This window comes from Polypterus senegalus, chromosome 2, assembly GCF_016835505.1.
Source record: "Polypterus senegalus isolate Bchr_013 chromosome 2, ASM1683550v1, whole genome shotgun sequence".
NCBI classification, from domain to species: domain Eukaryota; kingdom Metazoa; phylum Chordata; class Cladistia; order Polypteriformes; family Polypteridae; genus Polypterus; species Polypterus senegalus.
The window spans coordinates 87,854,061-87,868,382 of NC_053155.1; the positions used below are offsets into that span (position 1 = coordinate 87,854,061).

The following is a 14,322-nucleotide window of genomic DNA, read 5'->3' on the forward strand; positions in this document are numbered from 1 at the left end:
ACTGTGTTTTAAAAATTATGTCTTCAAGGTGGTGGCCATCTTGTCTGGCTGATGTCCAGGAGACTAGCGGCAATTTTGTGGTGAATAGCATCCTTGTGGGCTTCAAGGTTTTGAGGTTGGTGTGTGTATACCTTTGACTTGGGATAGACCCACAAGAAGAAATCACACGGAGCGAGATCAGGCGAATGTGAAGGCCACCTGATATCTCTGTGCAGGGAGATCAGCTTCCCCAGAAATATCACCCGCAAAACTTGCATGGATCTCCGCACTGTATGAGCTGTTGCTCTATCCTGTTGAAACCAGGCTTCCACCACATCCATTTCTTCCAGTTGGGGCCACAAAAAGTTCTCTAGCATTTCAATGTAATTTTCTGAAGTGATGGTGACTGTTGCTCCCACAAAAAAAGTATGGGCCTACAATGCCAAATTCTGCAACAGATCACCAAACTGTAACACACTCACTGTGCATGGGTCTCTGACAAAGTTCACTAGGGTTGGTTTCAGCCCAGTAGTGAAAGTTTTGCTTATTTACCTAACAGTTCAAATGGAAGTGTGCCTTCTCACTGCAAATGACGATGACATCTTGATGAATGGTTTGCAGAATATTCGCGCACAACTCTCTATGGCTCTCTCAGTGAGTTCCTGCACTTACCATCATTTTGTATAGATGGAAATTAAGGTCTTCATGCAAAATCCTCCAAAGTCTGGGTCACCACTTGTAGCATCAACAGCACGCACGGCTGCCCCATTCGTTCTCGGTGGGTGGGCCGTGAAATGCCCCATCCAGCTTCCATCCATTTAGGAGCAGTAGCAGCGGTGGCATGGTGAGCAGGCAACAAACCGTCCCATCTAGCCTCCATCCTGCACATGAGCGGTAGCTGTGGCCCCGGTGACTATGGTCCCCGGGTCACCGTTTGCCACCCACTGAGAATGAATAGGGTGTGCCCGAGGGACACTACACTGCGCAAGCAGCAAAATTGCCCCCCTCCAGCCTCCATCCAGCCACCTCTTGCAGCGTCCCCAAGCCGAAGATGACAGAGTGGCAGTTACTGAGGAGCATGTGTTGCGTCTCCCAGGCAGATGCAGTAGCTGTGGCCATGTTCGTAAGTCATATGTCCGTAACTTGGGGACTACCTGTATTAGGAATTTGTTAGTTTTCGCATACCCCTTGGAGTCCGAGCGGAGGGTCAGCCATTGTACAGCACCCCTGGAGCAATTGCAGGTTAAGGGTCTTGCTCAAGGGCCCAGCAGAGTAGGATCCCTTATGGCAGTGATGGAAATTCAAACCGGCAACCTTCCAGATACCAGTGTAGATCCTTAGCCACAGAGCCACCACTCCACCCCTTTGTACTAAGTTGTGTCTTACAGTTCTACAATTTAGGTAGTTCAGCAGTGTTCATGTGCAGATAATTAGGGAACACAAAACATACTTAGTGTCATTTTTAGGTAAAAAAGAAAAAAGCATAAAAATAAACAATTATTTGCATTGTTGAAAACCAACTTTGCCATCATTTCATGAAGTGTTATCTCTTATGTGATCATTTGCCAATTTCAAAGCGTTCTGAAGCTCATGTTTAAAAAATAAAATCTGAGCTCTGCCATCCTTTTTCAGTCTATTTGGAATGTCTCTTCAAGTTTTTGTTTGTATAATCATCCAGATTTTTTAAAAATTTAGTCTGTGTTATGAGAAATTCTAAAAGAGAAAATTTGGAAGAAAGCATAGGAATGAGAAACAGTGACCCACCTGTCAATAGTACTGTACTTATTTTTCAAGCTAACAGTAAAGCAAACAACAGATACTCATAGCAATATTTAGAAGAATAAGATGCACCTTAGTGTTAACAGGATGAGACTAATTTTACAATGAGAGTTGTGTTTGTTTTGGGAAGTTGTGCTGATTTGCTGGGTGTAAATTCTCTCATTTTGATTTGGCCTAAAATAAACATCTATAGCTGATATAATATGTATGTGAATACACAAAAGGTTTACTGTATATCATCTAGATGATTGAAAAATAATCCAAAAAGAAAATTTAGCATTAATTGCCTTCTGAGGTAAAGATGTGCCCCTTTAAGTTTAGAGGCTTCTATGCTGTTTCAGAGATGCTGTCAGCATGCAAGAGACCTCAGTTTCTGTCTGGACTATATCTGGCTTATTGTGTCCCACTGGGGCTTATCTGTAAACGTGACTCATGTCTTGACATGTGGTGACATTAGATTGAAAATTTGATTTAGCAGAGCAACTAAATGACTGTGTGTATTGGCAATTTTGCCAATAAATGGCAAGTCATCTAACAGGTTTTTTTTTATTATTTAGAGAGACAGGAGTTTCAAAAGAGATCAATGACTGAGCACATACAGTACTTCTGTGGTGTCGCAACTGCAATTAATAGCTTTATTTAATTGTAAACATTTGCTTTGCTGATTTATGTGAACAAAGAATTTAAATGATGAAAGAGCTGAAAAATGTACACTATTGTAGAAAGATGAAAGGCAAAAAAAATCAACAGCTGTCAAAAATACCAAGCTGCTCCACCAAGAAATGTACAGTTGTTTTCTTTGCGTGATGATTATGGATAATGATTACAGGTACATTTTCAGTAGGTAATATGAAGATAGAAATGACAATGCCATGGTGTCAACATATGTTCATTTAAATCTAAGTATATGATTTGCAATTGGCTCGACTGATTAAGTAAAATGACAGTGTTCGCTCAAATTTACTGATGAGGAGAGGTATTCAGACATATTTTTTGCAGCTTATTTATTTTTAACATGAAGCAGCTAAAGTAAAATTTTCTTTAGTGTAATATGTACGTTAAGACATTTTATGCCTCATTGAAAGACTAACAATACTGAAGAGGGACAATTATTTATAACACTGGCTGGTTTATATTGCATTGAGTTTGTGTGAAGATTGCATTTTAAATGTAAATACATTGTGAAAGTACTCCAGTTTATTAAATACCCCAGATCTTTAGCAGTTCTAGTTTCCTTTTCAATTGCAGTTACACTGGCTTAAACCATAAGTGTACACCCACAAATCAGATTTAAAATTTTAAGCGGCAAGTGGGATATCTGATATACATTGCTTAATGATTACATCATTGTGCAAAAAATTTCTTAATGACCCAAGTTTTTGCATTAATTACTCACTTAGATCTGGTCCGACCCTCAAGTAAGTCACAATAATAGACATTCTCAATCTGTGTGAACTAATAATACACACATAATTGCAGTACTTCTTGTCATTACTGAACACATTGTTTTTAAACAGTCACGGTCCAGGACTGAAAATGTCTGTGAACCCCCTGGTCTGTAGTAACTGGTTGATCTTCCTGTAGCAGCAGAGACCTCCACCTACCATTTCCTGTAGCTGCTGAACAGGCTTGCAGATTGATCAGCAGCACTTTTAGACCTTTGCTTCTTGCAAAAGTGTTTGAGTTTATTTGTACTGTTTGTATTTTTGGATAAACATTTCTCTTCAGGTCATGTCACAGCATTCCAGTTGGGTTGGGATATGATTTACTTCTTTGTTTCAGGTCATTGTTTAGTAGCAACTTCTTCAAGCTTAAGCTTCAAGTGGAAAATTACTACACTGACATCCCCCTGTGAAATTGCCTAGTGTATTTTCCGAATTCATTGTTCTCTCTGTGGTACAAAGCTCTGTCACAGCAAAACAGCCTTAAACTATGGTGCTCTGTCCACTATGTCCACAGCTGAAATAGTGTTTTGGTACTACTGTGCAGTGTGTGTGTCCCCACCACACCAACAATCAATTTGTGCATTTTTGTAAGAGAATTAAACTTCTGGTAGTAATCTTTTTGGGAGAACGGTATTTCCTTCATGGTGCCCTTCTATGAAGACCATTCTTGTTCAGTGTTTTTCTTATAGTGAAAACATGAACTGTAGTTTAGGTAAGTTCAGGGCATTTCTGTAGAGTTTCTTTTCACCTTCATCTTTGCATGCTGTGCTTTTTATGATCAAAACACCCTGACCATTAAAAATTCTTTTTAAGCCTTTGTCAAGCTTTATGAATCTCTATTCTTCTTCTAAGGTCCTCTGATATTTCCCCTTATCTGGGTATGGTTTACATGAACATATGTTTCTTTACAATATCAGATTTTGTCAGTAAGCAAATTTGGGTGCCTTCAAGCCATACCTGCAATCGTATTTCACTGATAGTTATTGACCTGATGGGTTACATCCTTTTTCCAGCCTGGACCTTGAATATGTAAACAGTGACTACATTTATATGCACTTGAAAAACCCAGCTATTTACAGAAACCCAATTTCTATTCCAGTTAGCAAAACTGGATATTTCTGAGTATGGGAAAAACCAGGTTAACGTACATAGATTTGTCTGCAGGTAGCCTGGTTATTTGGCCATGTAAACCCTTCACCAGGTTAGAGTTAAGGATTTTGTAGTCTGCACACTTTCTTTTTTGTCCATTGAACATCGCCTATGCATGTGTTAGGTTTGCACTCATTTTCAACAGCCACAGGCAGAAGTGTACACAAAGGTACATTTCCTGGGGCCTATGCTTCAGTGATGGCATTAATCCTTGTACTAGTTGATATAAACTGTTTTTATATTTCAGAAATGGCTATATTGATGTTGATCTGAATGTACAGCTCTTAAGTATAGCAGCACAATCTCAGGACTAGTGTTAGGGTTAACACACTGAAGTAACATGCATTGAATAGTCGAATTACTTTTTAGTAACATAATGCAATACTTATTGTATTGAAGTAAAAAAATACAGTGGACCCTTGACTTACGAACTCAATTCGTTCGCGAGGGCTGGTTGTAACTCAAGTTGGTTGTAAGTCAAGACTATTTTTCCCATAAGAAATAATGCAAATACCCACCGTGCGCTCCAAACCTCCCACAGCAACACTTTTCATAATAAAAAAGGGTTGTATAATGCGCATAATTTACCAAAACACCAATAATTTTTCTAATGTACTAACCAAAAAGTTATAAAAAGTCCCTTGCCTACCAGAAACAACAATTTCATACTGTACTCACCATTTAATTTGACATCTTTGGGCTGCAGGAAGGGAGGAGGAGGAGGAGAATGAAACGGAAGGTGGTTATTGTTTAGAAGGAGGCTCATTATGCAAATCTTTTCTTTGTAAAATTGTCGAGATGGTGGATTTCGACATGCTGTACATATTAGCGAGATCGGTCATGAATGCCACTCTCATATTTCCGCACAATTTCCTTCTTCGTTTCGATTGTGATCGCTGTTTCTCAAGTTAATAATAACAGTAGTCGAGCACTGGCCGTGTTGTGAACTGCTGTAATAATACATTCCAAAACAAGCCGGTGCTGACTCAGCCTGATGACATCATCATGTGCCGCGCCAGCCCGCTAGCTAACATCCCTTAACAATCGCTTTCTTTACCTTCGTTACCTTCTTTTCCTTCCTTAGTAATTATGCGTCTTGCTTGCCATGGTCTTAGTGAATTATATATATAGATAAATCACTGCACTGACCGAAATTACGTCCACAAACACATGTATCTGGGCTCCGACTGACGCTTACGAACACTCTCGGCTGTTTGTTTACAATCGCACAAGCGGATACACGTGACCGCATTCAGTTCGTAACGCAAGATGTTGGTCATAAATCAAAACAAAAATTTTGGCCGTAAATCAAGTTGTTTGCATGTCAGGCCGGTCGTATGTCAAGGGTCGACTGTACCTGTATTATCGTTATCTCAGAAGCACTGGGTGTAAGGCAAGAAACATGCCACTCCTATACAGGGGTCATTTGCACATCCAAGTAGAAAAGAGTGTTCATTCATGCAAGCCGCTAACAGAAACCTATAAATAAAGTGTGAGCTTAGTTTTAATCTCGCTATATCCTATAGATATGTTGAAAACAGTGATGCGGCGGCCAGTGTCCATATATTGAATCTTCAGAAGCTCCTTTCAGGGTTGTAAAAAGGGGGGGGCTGTTATTTACTTCACAGGACATAGAGGACTAAATATATTTATAAAACAGAACAACATTGTCACAGTCTCTATGCTTGTATTTGGTGTCATGGTGGCCAATGATGATCTTTAACTCTTCTTTGCCTAGTTTACTAATGTCGGAGCATTTTGACATATGTGGACAATGAACGGAGGTTATTTAGAAACCATGTTTCTGCCTTTACCAGGTTACTCACCTTATCCTGGTTTTGCATGTGCATGTAAATGCACTCAATGTGTTTGACACTGGCAAGAATTAGTAGAAATACTTATTAGGTATTTGTTCAAGAAGATTGTGTATGTTTATTGTGACATGAAGATCAAACCACATTGTCATGAGTAAGTAATGCAGAAATGCAGGTACTGCCAAAACATTCACCAACTTTTTTTGTGTCATATACAATATTTTACAATATTAAGATTATTAAAGACAACATGTCTCTTTTTTTTATTTTTAAACTTTTTGTGGAAGTAGTGCTTAATCAAAACAATCATGAATATTCTTTATAGATTGTCAGTACTTATTCTGAGGTCAAGTAAAATAGTTACAAGCTTAATTTGGCATAACCCTAACTTTAAGCATTTATTATTTTCCCAGTGATGAAGTAAGACTGTGTGTACCTCTGAAATTACAAGCTTAAATTGCAATCTCCTTTTTTGTTTTTAAAAAATAAGCAGTGGTAAGTGTTACAGCTGGGATGAAAAATATCAATCTGGGATAGTATTAAAATATTTTTGCACATGGTATATATTTTTCAATATAGTGGAGGCAAATGTGTGCCTTTATATCCTTGTAATTTTAAGGTTATGCATTTCTTTTTAGCTTATTTTTTCTTTTACTTGAAAACAAATAGTTTGTGCTTGATACGTCATTGCTTCTGAAATTGCTTAGATGGCATCCTAAACACTGTTTGTGCATGTGAAAGTGGAAGTAGCCTGTTGTTGTTATTGTTATTATTATTTATTTATTTTTGCTGTAAGAAGCAGTGGCAGCCAAGAAAATCTGAAAAAGCAAAATACACTTTCACATTAAAGTAAAGTGTTTCGGTTTAGTTTATCATTTACAGGTATAGGAAAGAATGCACTCAACTTGATACTTGCAATTTGCTAGCAAAGTAAAGCTGCTGCATTCATATTTCATCTTTAAAATGTGTGCGTTTGTATTTTACAGTTTGAATATTAAAAACTAGTTAATTTTTTTAAAAATGTACTGTATCCAAAAATATTTCTTTTTCATTTATAAGTACAAATTCTAATATTCTTAACATACACAATTGCTAAACATTTTTTTTTTCTTTTCCTAAGAGACGGGACTCATTGCACTTGTGCCATTATTTAAAAACATCATTGTTTTCACATAATGTAATCAGCTTAGGCTATGCGGTTTTGAAATGTGTCCTCCTCCTAAACTGGGGTCTTAAAGGAATAAGCACCAATTGCTATACAATTCTAGCGTGAAAAGAGTATTGGATACCTTTCAATGCAAATGGGGCTAAGCTGGGGTGCAGCACAGACGCTCCTCAGACGGCCCCTGTGCAATCACAAATTACATGCCCCTAATTCCTTACCTTTTAAATAAGAGATGCACATCAGACAAACATTGAGACCCAAGCAGTCCTTTCATCACGCAGTGCAGCCACAGGTCAACTTGGGCCATGGCGAATCTTATTTTGTCAGCAGCTCACATTTGCATCACTGCTGCCTGTTGCCTGCATTTTGAGCCGTGTCTTCCTGCAGATCTTTAACTACTATGACTATGTAAACATCAATCACTATTTGCTAATACTGCATGTGCATACCATGTACAGGCTCCATTGGCACCCTTTATTATGTGTACATTAACTACATTCAAGGTACAGTTCTAACCAAAGTGATGCTGGCGCATTTCAGGAGTGTTGAACAGAAGCCAGCGGCACCCGTTTCCTTTGGCCTGCACCATGCTGTGCAGAACATTGGCACAAAGCCACGCACTGCATTAACTTCAGGCTGCTTGTCTCCTGCTTGTGTGGCACACTCTTCCAAAGTCTGCCACTATTAGAATGTACAATGTCAGCTCAGTAGTGGTATTTACAGTTTTAGCTTTAATTACTCTGAATTAGTGGAATCTTAGGCAGCTTTGGCACACACATTGTAATCTTCATCCCCACCACCCGCCACCTAAACTTTAATTTACTCAAACAAATGAAAAAAATAGTAGCACAGTTTGGGTTTCACAACGAACCATCTATCTTCTTTTTTATTTTCCTTGTTTGATGACATGCTTCCTTATTATTCCAAACTGACCCTTATGCCCAACAGTCAAGGCAGTAGAGCCAAGTGAAATTCCAATCCTGGAATGCCTACTCCGTTGATGCTGCCATCTAAATCTGAATCCCCTACGCCATTTGTTTATGGGCTGTATATCCTCGTTTCTGATAACTTATTTGCTGAGAAGCCACATTCACCTCTGAGTAACATCTCCCGCTGCTTTCCTATCTTCAGTCCTGTGGTAGGCTGAATTGACTTGGTGACTATGTGGGCATTGAAGAACATATTAGATAAGTTACCATGCACCTAACCTGCAGGCAACCCATGCAGACACGGAGAGAACAGGCAAACTCCATGCAGGGAGGACCCGGGAAACGAATCCGGGTCTCCTTACTGTGGGGCAGAAGTGCCACCGTGCCATTGCTTAGCACAACCAAGATTGACTTTATTCTTCTCCTCCTCTTAACAGGTGACCAACATTACAGTTGAAGCCCAGTCCCACCTTCCCAACCCCACTTGCATCTCGGACTGGAGGGCATCTTGACGTCACACCAGACGCCGAGGGATTTTCCCCTCCATATCCCAAAATGAGGCAGCTAAAAGGGAAGCCAAAGAAAGAAACCTCAAAAGATAAAAAGGAAAGGAAACAGGCGATGCAGGAGGCCCGGCAGCAGATTGCAACTGTTGTCCTGCCCACGCTAGCGGTGGTGGTGCTCCTGATTGTCGTCTTTGTCTACGTGGCGACTCGGCCAGGAGCAATTGAATAGCGAAGGATGTGCTGCTGTGCATGGTGAAAACTTGCAAAGCGCTCTTCTGGTAAATTATTTTTCCATCAGAATCTGTGGTGATGAAATGAATTGAAAACTTTGGACCTATCGCTGATCTTGTGCTCATCATGCTGCCATCTTAAAATCATACCTCCTGTAGAGATTACAAAAAAAAAAAGATTTTCTGGAGCAGGCCAATCTACTTCACATTTTAACATTCTGTTCATGCGTGCCTTTCGAGAATTATGGTACAGAGTGCGATTCTTCTTCAGGAAGGTTCCAAATCTCTTTTGTGCAAGAACTATTTATACTGGTGTCAGATAATCATTTTTTTTTTAAAAACACGCACCTTTCGCTTACAGTACGGTCTTTGCTGAATGTAAATTTACAAAAAAAAAAAAAAAAGTGTCTTAATGCTGAAGTTGAGATTCCTTCTCTTCCTTTAAGCAGCTTGCCAATAGCATAATTTGGGGTGAATAAAATGAAAATGAACCTAAAAGAAAGTGCAGCAGCATCACTTGAAATGTTTTCTACATAACCTTTCAGACTTTGTACCATTAAGTTATTAAACTGAAGTTTTGTGTCATTCAGTCTAAACCGGTAAAAAAATGTGCCTTACATCACAAGAAAGTACCATCCTGATTAATAAAGACAAGATAAAATTTCAAAGAAACGCTGTTGTCTTTTTGAGACGGTCGGTCGTCTGACATGGCGAGACTCTGATGAGGGGAGCGGCCCACTGCTTGCTCCCTGTGACACAAGGCGTGAAGCAGTCTGAAGAGCCGCATGCTTTGAGTTTGCTTCCTAAACTGATCCAGATTTTCTGAATGGCATTTCATTGGCCACCAATTTTGAAGTGACATGCGACTCTGGGAGAATTTCCAGTTCCCTGTCACTGCTGCTTAATGCTGACAGGTACATCCCATAAGCAGGTTTAGAAAGAAACGTATAATTGGTGGATTTCTGTCGCTTTTAAATGCTAAGATCTCATCTGCTGGAGCTCAGCCAAAATCACCACGGCGGAAACCGCTGCTGCACTCACGCTTGGCTGCTTTGTGTTGTCAGACTGTTAATTGGACGCTGCGGCTTCAAAGAAACTCCACAGTCGCTGTGCTATTTTCCAGAACTCCTCGGATGGCGCGTGTCAGTTATGGTGACATGAGAGATGAGACAAGTGTGGCTGTATGCTGAATGCACGGATGAGCCGAAGCCTAAAATGAAACAGTGGGATTAGCATTCAGTGTCTGTGGGCATGGCATGAATCGGGCAGATTTCCTTCTTGGTCTCGTACTCCAGTCTTTTACAGAATGGGTGGCCACTTTGTCTCTTTTCTTTTCTTCCCTGAACTCATTTGAGTGTTGGGTCTTTGGAGAAGAGGTTTGGTGGCAACAGGCTTTGGATGTTACATTTGCTGAGATCGGAGATTCCTGTTCCTGCTTCCTCTTCCTGCATCTTACCTCCTTAAGACATATGGTGTTCTGTTATCTTCTCATCTTCCATCTCATCCTCTCTTGGTTTCTGTCATGTTCCCTTTCGGTGCCAATCCCAACATGTGTGCTGCATTCCATAAAGCAGCCTTGTGAGAATTGGGTTCTATGTAGTAATTATTAAAATATCCATTAGCAGCTTTCTAACTAATGGTGCTCTCGATAAGAAACTTGCTTCTGTCACATTTTAAGCTCCATACTAGTGTTGGATTGGTACTAGAATTTTGACTTTCTGACCTCAGTACCGATGCCAAAATGATACCAAAGCAAATAACGGATACCCAAACCTCACCCTTCACACGGTCTCAGTCTAGCCTTCTAGTTAGGGTTTCACCTAGGGTTAGGTTATACCAATACTGGGGAAAAAAAAGAAACACATTTTAAAATGGTACGGTACCAGCATTTTGGGATTTTCAGTACTGGAAGTAAACGGTAACTTTCCTTTCAGTTTCCCCCTCCTCTTAGCTCTTTTAGGGCTAATTTTTTTTTCTCTTATCTCCCAGGGCTGAATATTTTTCCAAAAACTAACATTTTTTAAAAAAGAAAACAAAGCAATTGTTTAACATATCAAATCAACAAAAAATATTTACTTTTGACAAATGTTACTGTCTTGCATGTTGTATGAGTCTGCATACTCTATGATTTCACATACATATCACATACATTTTACACAGCAAAGCACGTTTGGACCAATGCTCCCTGAAGTTATATCACCAGTTCTGTCCCATCTCTATTTGTAATACCACAGCACGCTTCATCTCGTCTTTTGTTGTGGGTTTACACTTTGAAAAACGAGAATGCGATGCAAACGCAGCCCGCGATTCAAAACATTTCTCTGCCTACCTGTTTATCTCGTCTGACGGTAGCTGAAAAGCAGCATCAGGAGAGAGCAGCCTGAAGTACAGCAGCTGGTGATCTGTCTTGTCCAACAGCAAGCCATGCCGTCTTGTGAAGTCCAGCAGCCAGATCGGCTCTCACCAGATCAATGTCTGTGTATTTATCCCACGCGAACCTTGCCGTTGATGCACCGGCTGCGCGAAGCGCTCAACTGGCAGCAGATCCACTGGCGCGGCATCGGCTGGTGTTTGATCAGCTGATGCCGGCTTTTCACTCTCTTGCTCGATCTCCTGATCACTGTCAATAAAATCCGATTCTGAAAAATCAGAGTCAGACTCCGCCATAATGCGCAAAACATTGTCTGCCGAGTGTTTTCTTTTCTGCACTCACTTCGCTCCCTTGTCACATGTCGATGCCATCTTGCCATTGTTTACATTTCGCAACTCACGCACACGCTAGGATTAGTTGCCGAGTCAACGAGTCTAGCATTTCTCCAAGCACAGAGGGAATGCCTGTGACGTGACAGTGAGATTTGTTGCCATTAACAACTGATTATCATCCTCTATCCCTGGATGTCGACTTTAGTCGCCATTCGCCCTCAACCCCTCCTGTCGACAAAAGTCAACATCCGCCCTAAAAGAGTTAATACTTGATATTTCAGTTGTGGAAAAATGTTGGTTTCTTAGACTTCACAAAACGGAACTACACAATTCACGAGAGACGCACACTCGCCCTTTAATGCTTTGACACGATTGGGACATCACAGCTATCACAAACGCGGCACCAGGGAGACCAGGAGTAAGACGGCTATCCATTATTGGCTTCTGAATCGTTTTCATAAGCAGTACAGAGGTCTGAACGCTGGTATTGACACTTTAGTGTGTATCGATCTAACCTGTTGCACCACACTCCGCGGTTCCCTTCTGAGTAGTCCACCATGATGTTTGGGAGGGGTGGAGGGGGGTGTTCTGGATGGTTAGTCGCTCAAGGAGTCTTCAGTCCATCGGCGACTAAAAAAAAAAAAAAGCTGAGCACAAGGTGTTTTAAAGCTACCATTTACTTGTGGTACTGAAAGTATGGAGCTGCTGGTACCGTACCATTTTATAAAATTGTTTTCAGTACCTTATTCCATACTACTATGCTGAACAGAAAATCATCCAAATAAAGTATAATACAATATTGGGCATCATTGCTCTGATATGTTCTCCACTCCTCTATCCCCGAATACCATTTTTTAAATACCGTTGGCGTCTTCCATCCCATAAACATTACGGCACAGGACTGGCCACGGATCCATATTGCTGTCCTTGTTCTTTATTTTCAGCTCGCTCCCTGTCTCCTACATCTAAACGTTTGTTTTTTTAGCTCATTTCATTTCAGTTGACATTTCTCCTCACCTTCTCTCTTAAGTGATTTTTTTCCTTGGGTGCCATTGCTTTAAAGATCACACTGGTCTCTCAGTGGAATTTTTAGAAATACTAATATTCAAATCTGAATTTCTTAACAAACATTATTAGAAGTGTGTCTGCCCTCAGCTGAGTGGCTGGTGGTGTAGAAGCATTGACTCTAAAGGTCATAATTTATGGTTTGGATGTCCCGGTGCGACCTTAATGTTGTATGGGAGGTGGGGCTGGTGGGCATTATTTCTGTTTTACCCTTTGTTTCTTGGTTATAAGTAACATTTATTTATTGTTTTTTCTGCATTCATCAGCTCAGAAATCTGAGCATTATGTGTCTAATAGGCCAACTTTCACTGGAAGGCCCAAGTGCAGTTCATATTGGTGACCAGAGATGTGAAGAAACCTTATTGTTTATAGTGCCTTTTATAAAGCTTCATGTGTACTGCCCACTTTGCTCAAATGCATATTGTGAAGTCTTTTGTTCAGGTCTGGTGGATTGTGTGTGCACCGCTCACTTAATGGACACACCCATTCATCTTCTTCAGGCGGACACAGGAAAGTGTGGAAAACATTTGTGGAAGTCATGTGGCTCCTGGAAGGCTCCTCGGGTCAAGGACCACTGGCAGGTGCGTGTGAGAGAGTGTGCACTAGTCTTGTCAGATGCTCCCTCCCTCCATTTTTGAGTAGAGTGGTAGTAGATGATGTATACTAACCATGCAAGGTCTATTCTGAAGGTAAGGCGAAGAGCTCCACTGGCACAGTGTAGAAGAATCAAAATATGTAACCATGAAGGCCCAAAGTCGAGACGATTCTTGTGAAACTGAATTTGCTTTTCAAAAAAAAAGCAAAAAAACAAATATTGTTCTACAACTGAAGAGTTTCACACTATTGCTACATGTGTTTTCAGAGAAGAGAGAAGCTGAACTTGGACGTAGCTGATAAACTGAGAGAGAGAGCAGAGGAGGCTGCTGCTGCTAACCATGGATTATAAAGGAAGGAGTGAACATTTTGCGGTTTAGTTTCTTACTTACATACACGTGTCTCCACCATAGATATACTCTCAGGAGTGTCATTTAATTCAGACTGATATGTCCTTACATATAAGATAAGAGGAACCAGACAGGGACCCTCATCCTAGTTTCCTAAGGAATTTTAATGAGGTGAGGTTTGATGTTAAGTGTGCAGTCAAAGATCACAGTAGTGAAAGTCCCATGTGCCCTGCTAGAGAGATTGATATGGCATATCCACTTTGGCCCATGTCAAAAGAAAAGCACATCAAAATGGATACCCCACTATCTCACTCACCATGGTACCCAGCCCATGCTGAGTTAAGGTTAGCAAGAAGAAATGAAGCTGGTCTAAATGCAAGCCATGGACATTTGCACAAGCAAGCTGCATCACTGGACAGCAGGCACCCAGGATGTGAAGAACCACACTGAAGTATTCCAGTGTTTAATGGATTTGCTGGATGTTCTATAGATTTGTGACATGGACAGCCCAAGGTGGGTTGGATTACAAAAAAGAGATGGCGTGCTCTGGAGTTTTCCAGCAGAAAGAGGATGAGTTTGGTTGTGAGTCAGAAACCATTCACTGGTCTGACATG

The 14,322-nt window shown here is 40.6% G+C and overlaps 1 long non-coding RNA gene across 1 annotated transcript in view; it reads left to right on the forward strand.

The window, feature by feature from the left end:
* LOC120523138 overlaps nucleotides 1–8,814 on the forward strand; it is a 53,110-nt gene extending 44,296 nt beyond the window's left edge. Inside the window, exon 3 of the long non-coding RNA XR_005632558.1 lies at nucleotides 8,698–8,814. This is a non-coding gene — a long non-coding RNA (uncharacterized LOC120523138). The remainder of the gene's footprint in view (nucleotides 1–8,697) is intronic.
* The last annotated feature ends 5,508 nt before the right edge of the window (nucleotides 8,815–14,322 follow it).